This window comes from Octodon degus, unplaced genomic scaffold (assembly GCF_000260255.1).
Source record: "Octodon degus isolate 3935 unplaced genomic scaffold, OctDeg1.0 scaffold00164, whole genome shotgun sequence".
In the NCBI taxonomy this organism is placed as follows: domain Eukaryota; kingdom Metazoa; phylum Chordata; class Mammalia; order Rodentia; family Octodontidae; genus Octodon; species Octodon degus.
Genome location: NW_004524740.1, coordinates 414,666 through 421,279, shown reverse-complemented (window position 1 = coordinate 421,279; position 6,614 = coordinate 414,666). Strand labels below are relative to the sequence as shown.

General features: G+C 37.1%; 1 protein-coding gene across 1 annotated transcript in view; it reads right to left on the bottom strand.

The window, feature by feature from the left end:
- Window positions 1-6,614, bottom strand: part of Ap2b1 (adaptor related protein complex 2 beta 1 subunit) — a 124,247-nt gene that overhangs the window by 69,798 nt on the left and 47,835 nt on the right. The gene's annotated exons all lie outside the window — the stretch shown is intronic.

The window sequence follows — 6,614 nt, the reverse complement described above, 5'->3', positions numbered from 1 at the left end:
ATGTTGAAAACTAAAACTTGACCCAGGTCTATCACCATGAACTAAACTCAAGTCAAACTGGATTAAAGATCTAAACACTAAAGCAGAGACACTAAATCTCATGGAAGAAAAAGTATGAGAAACTCTTGAAGACATAGGGGTAGGCAAAGAGTTCATGAACAAAAATCAAATCGCACAGGAAACAGTTGAAAGAATTAACAACTGAGACCTGCTCTTACTGAGAAGTTTTTTCATGTCAAAACAAATTACCAACAAACTGAAAAGACAACCCACAAATCTGGAAAAAATCATGACAAATAAGCACAGAGACAAAGGTCTGCTCTCTAGAATTTATAAAGAACTAAAAAACACTGGGCCCCAAAATTTAAAGATCCAGTCCAGAAATGGGCATCTGAGAAGAACACACACTTCTCAGAGGATGAAGTTAAAGAAGCAAATAAATATATGAAAAAATGCTCCACATCACTAGCCATCCATGAAATGCAAATTAAAACAACATTGAGATTTCATCTCACTCCAGAAAGAATGGCTATCATAAAGAAATCACCCAACAACAAACGTTGGAGAGACTCTGGGGAAAAAGGAACCCTTTTCCACTGCTGATGGGAATGCAGACTGGTGCAACCGTTATGGAAAAGTGTGGAGACTCCATAGAAAAGTTGGACTGGAAATCCCCTTTAAACCTGCTATTCCTCTACTGGGAATCTTCCCGGAGGATCTGAAAACATCTTATCATAGGGATATATGTGTGCCTATGTTTATAACAGCAAAATTTGTGACAGCCAAATCTTGGAAACAACCAAGACGCCCATCACCTGAGGAATGGTTGAAAAAGATGTGGTATTTTTACACAATGGAGTATTACTCAGCTATAAAGAATGATAAACTCGAAGCCTTTATATTGAAGTGGATACCACTTGAAGATATACTCATAAGTGAAATAAACCAGACACACATGTGTAAATATCATGTAGCTTCCCTAGTATAAGAACTCAAAAGAAGAAATACAAATAGAAAGGTATAATACATCAGGAACTTGAGGACTAACTAAGAGAGGGAAAGGAGAAGAGCTTAGAAACATGACAGACACAAGCCACAGAGTTATATGTAGAAGATGGGCAAGGCAATGATCCTGAGAATCTCAGAAGATTTTTGAATCTAGCAGTTAATTGGAAAGATTTCCACCGTGACTAATTATATATACTGATTCCTGTGAACTAAGCAACTACACTGAAGATGGTAATCTGTAATAGTAGTTTCATGCTTGGAGTGCCTCACATTCTGGTCTTCTAAATACGGTCTGTTTATCATGACATGCCAGTTGCTGCCATGCTGTCTCTTGGGTAGATGATTGTTCAAAAAGAAGGGAGTGGTGAATGAAGGTGAGAGGCAGGAAAAGGAATGTTGTGGCTCTGTCCTGCTTCAAGGTTGTAAATGGTTAGATTTTTGGACTTACGTGTAAACATAAGAATTATATAATTCTTTAGGCTTATTTTAAAAAATATATTCTAATTTTTCATCATATTCTGTAGGGACTGAAAGTTCAACATATCAATACTTGATGAAAAATACCTGTTTCATGTTATGCCTAAGATGTTTGATATTCAGACAGATAGTGAGGTTAAGCTTAACAGCCTAGGTTGTATGGTAATAACAATAAGCTTCTCTTCTGGAGGGTTAACAACCTAAGTTTGCAGACCAAAATTAGAGAAAAAGGACGGCCGCAAGGAAAGCCAACATTTTGGCTCTAGCCTTCCAAGGTCAATTAAGCCTCAGGACATATGACATCTTGTCTGTAATGTCACGTAACTCGGTAGTGTCCCAAATTTTCTCATCAAGGAGATTATGGGGCCAAAGAGGAAAGTGACTAATGATGTAGAGTGTGTCTAAGGAGAGACACATGGAGAGAAAACATTCTCTCAGGCTTTCACAGAGAGCACATTGGCCAAGCAATGGCCGTGACTCATCCACATGGCTGACACTAACAAAGGTTCTGCAATCTGAGGTACAGGATCTCAGGATAAATCCTGAGGGGATTTCACTGACCTTCTCAGACCCAAAAGCTACAACTCTTGTTGCACAGGTCCTGCTTTACCTTGGTCTTAACCATCCAGCAGAAAAATATAAAAACGAAGTATAGGAGGTAAAGCCATGGTGTTATGTTGAGCTGTAGGGGACTCAGGTCAACAATTTTTGACGTTGCTAGTGAAGTAGAAGACCCAATACTAGTATGGACTACGGGACTCTTTCAGAATATTTTGCTGAATTAACATACCTATAATATTCAAATAACAGAACTTAACAAAAAAAGGAGATACAGATGAATGTCCATTTTGTATCTGTGTATTCAAAATGGTTAGGATCGATATATAGTTATATTCTCTTAATGAATAGAGGGATGTGTTCTAATAGTGTTTGTAAATAGGATATTATGTCTGCATCTTATACAGCAATTAACCAGTAGGAAGAATGTATGCAATGTGTTAATTATTGAAACTGTCCTACCAATTTGGTTTGAAACGGTCTCATTGCTATTTCTCAATAAAATTATGGAGAAAAAAAAGAAGTAACGAAACAAAAACCTGTTTTTTTCAAAGATTAAATAAAATTGATAAGCCCTTAGCCAACCTCATCAAAAAGAGGAAAGAAAAAATTCAAATACAAGCATTAAAGGAATGAAAAGGGTATAATTACCACGACCACTGGAAATTCAGAAGATTGTCAATAGCTACTTTGAGAATGTTTCCTGTCACACAACAGAAGAGACAGAAAAAAAGGAAAGATTTCTGTACAGGTACAAATAACCAAAACTGAATCAAGAAGATACAACAACTCTCAGTAACAGCCAATGAAATATGAAATGTAACAAAAAACCTACCGACAAAGAAAAGTCCAGGTCCAGATGTATTCAGAGCTGAATTCTAAAAGAAATTTGCGTAAGATATAATCCCTATACAAGTTAAACTCCTCAGAGAAATTGAAAAGGAAGCAATCCTCCCAAAATCATTCCTGGAGGCAAGTATTATACTGATACCAAAGGGCCGGGGATATGGCTCAGTGGAATAAGTGCTTCCCTGGCAAGCGCAAGGGCCTGAGTTCAATCCCCAGTTCTAGCAAAAATAAGTAAATATACTAATACTACAACCAGGGAAAGACAACTAAAAAGAGAACTACAGGCCAATCTCCCTCATGAACATAAATGCAAATATCCTTAACAAAATCCTAGCAAACAGAATACAGCAAATCATCAAGAAGATTATATACCATGACCAGGTAGGATTCATTCCAGCGATGCAAGGATGGTTCAATACTCAAAAATCTATAAATGTAATACACTATATGAATAGAGCAAAATCTAAAAACCACATCATCATCCCAATTGATGCAGAAAAGGCTTTTGACAAAGTACAAGACTCATTCAAATTCAAAATCCTACAGAAAATTGGAATAGATGGCCCCTACTTAAATCTGACAAAAGCCATGTATGACAACCCAGTGGCTAACATAATTCTAAATGGGACAAAAATTGGAATCTTTTACTCTCAGATCTGGTACAAGATAAGGATGTCCTCTATCACCACTCCTATTCAATATTGTTCTGGAATCATTAGCTAGAGCCATTAGACAGGAGAAAGAAATAAAAGGAGTAAGAATGGGTAAAGAAGAAGTTAAATTATCATTATTTGCAGATGACATGGTACTTTATACTTGAAAGACCCAAAAAACTCCACCAAGAAGCTACTAGAATTGATACACAAATTCAGTAGCATGGCAGGACAAAATGTCAATACCCAAAAGTCAATAGCAGTCCTTTACACATATAACAAACACACTGAGAGGGAAATTATAGAAATAATACCTTTTACAATAGCCCTGCAAAAAATGAAACACCTTGGAATTCATCTAACTAAAGAAGTCAAAGATCTTTTCAAGGAAAATTACAGTACTCTTGAAAAAGAGATTGTAGAGGATTTCAGAAAATGGAAAGATATTCCCTGCTCCTGGATAGGAAGCAACATTGTGAACATGACCATACGCCCCAAAATTGCTGTATGGATTTAATGCAATCCCTATCAAACTACCACCAATGTACCTCCCAGACCGAGAGAAATCGTTCCTAAAATTCATTTGGAACCAGAAAAGACCCAGAATAGGAAAGGCAATCCTGGGCAATAAAGACAAGCAGGAGGCATTACAATTCCTGACTTGAAATTATACTATGAAGCTACTGTGATAAAATCAGCATGGTACTGACAACAAAATAGACCTGAGGATCAATGGAGTAGATTAGAAAATGCAGAAGCCTCTATGAACACACTCAGCCACCTTATCTTCGACAAAGGGGCCAAACATGCTCACGGGAAGAAAGATAGCCTCTTTAACAAATGGTGCTGGAAAAACTGGCTCTCTACATGCCGAAAACTAAAACTTGACGCAGGTCTATCACAATGCACTAAGCTGAAGTCAAAGTGGATTAAAGATCTAAACATAAAAACAGAAACACGAAATCTCCTGGAAGAGAAAGTAGGAGGAACTCTTGAACAGGGGTAGCCAAAGAGTTCCTAAACAAAAATCAAAGCACAAGGGTAATATTTGAGTTAATAACTGGGACCTCCTCTTACTGAGATTTTGCACATCAAAAAAAAATTACCAACAAAGTGAAAAGACAACCCACAAATTTGGAATAAAATCATGACAAATAAGCACTCAGAAAAAGGTCTGCTCTCTAAAATTTATAAAAAGCTAAAAAACATTAGGGCTCCAAAATTTAAAGACCCAATCAAGAAATGGGCATCTGAGATGAACACACACTTCTCAGAGGATGAAATTAAAGAAGAGAATATATGAAAAAATGCTCTACATCATTAGCCATCCGTGAAATGCAAATTAAAACAACACTGAGATACCATATCACCCCACAAAGAATGGCTATGATAAAGAATTCAACCAACAACAAATCTTGGTGTGGCTGTGGGGGAGAAGGAACCCTTCTACACTGCTGGTGCGAATGTAGACTGGTGCAACCATTATGGAAATCAGTGTGCAGACTCCTTAAAATACTAGGACTGGAAATCCCATTCAAACCAGCTATTCCTGTACTGGGAATTTTCCGAGAGGAACTGAAAATGTCAAATTATAGTGACATATGCGTACCTATGTTTATAGTAGCACAATTTGTGATAGCCGAATCTTGGAAACAACAAAGATGCCCATCACCTGAGGAATGGATGAAAAAGATGTGGAATTTGTATATAATGGAGTATTACTCAGCTATCAAGAATGATAAACTCGAAGCCTTCATATTTAAGTAGATTCCACTTGAAGATATACTCATAAGTGAAATAAACTAGACTCATATGTATAAATATCGTATAGTGTCCCTAGTATAAGAACTCAAAGAAAAAATAAAAATAGAAAGGCATAACGCAATTAGAAGGAAAGCGAGAACTTGAGGAGTAGGCAACGAAGAGACAGCAAGGAGAAAAGCTAGGAAACATGACAGGCGCAAAGCCATACATTTATATGCAAAGGACAGGTAAGGGAATGATCCTGAGAAACATCAGCATATTTTTGAAGCTAGCAGTTAATTGGCAGGATTTTCATTCTGACTAACTACACATGCTGATATCTGTGAACTCAGTAACTTCACTGAAGATAGCAATGTGTAATGGTAGGGTCATGCTTGGAATGCCTGTCATTCTGGTCTTCTAAATATGTACTGTTTGTCATGACATACCAATTACTGTGATACTGTCTCTCAAGTAAATGTTTAAAAAAAAAGGGGGTGGTAATAAATGAAAACAAGAGACAAGAAAAAAAATGTCATTGGACTGTCCTGCTACAATGCTCTATATGGTTAGATTTCTAAATTTCTGTGTAAAAATATGTAACCATTTATTCCTATTTTTTAAAATTTTTAAAATGTTTTTCTTCATATTCTGTAGGGACTTAAAGTTTAAGATATCAATACTAGATGGAAAATACCTGTTCCATGTTATGCCTAAAATGTTTGATATTCAGACAGATAGGGAGCTTAAGCTCAACTGCATATGTTGTAGGGTAGTATTAATAAGCTCCTCTTCTGGATGGTTAACAACCTACATTCGCAGACCAAAAATTAGAGAAAAAGAAGGGTGCAAGGGCAGCCAACATTTTGGCCCTAGCCTTTCAAGGTCAGTGAAGACTCAGAACATAGGAGAACCTGTACTGTAATATCATGTAACTCAGTTGTGTTCCAAATTTTCTGATCAAGGAGATTATGGGGCCACAGAGGAAAGTGATTGATGATGTAGAGTGTGCCTAAGGAGAGACACATGGAGAGAAAACATTCTCTCAGGGTTTCACAGACAGCAAATTGGTTAAGCGACGGCCATGACTCATCCACATGGCTGACACTGACAAAGGTTCTACAAATTGCGGCACAGGGTTACAGGATAAATCCTGAGGGGATTTGACTGACGTTATCAGATACAAAAGTTACATTACTTGTTATATAGGTCTTGCTTTGTCTTGGTCCTGACCATCAAGCAGAGAAGCGTGGGAATGGAGTATAGAAGATAAAGACATATTAATAATGCTTTCCAAACAAGCCTTTATTCCACTGAGGGAAGAGG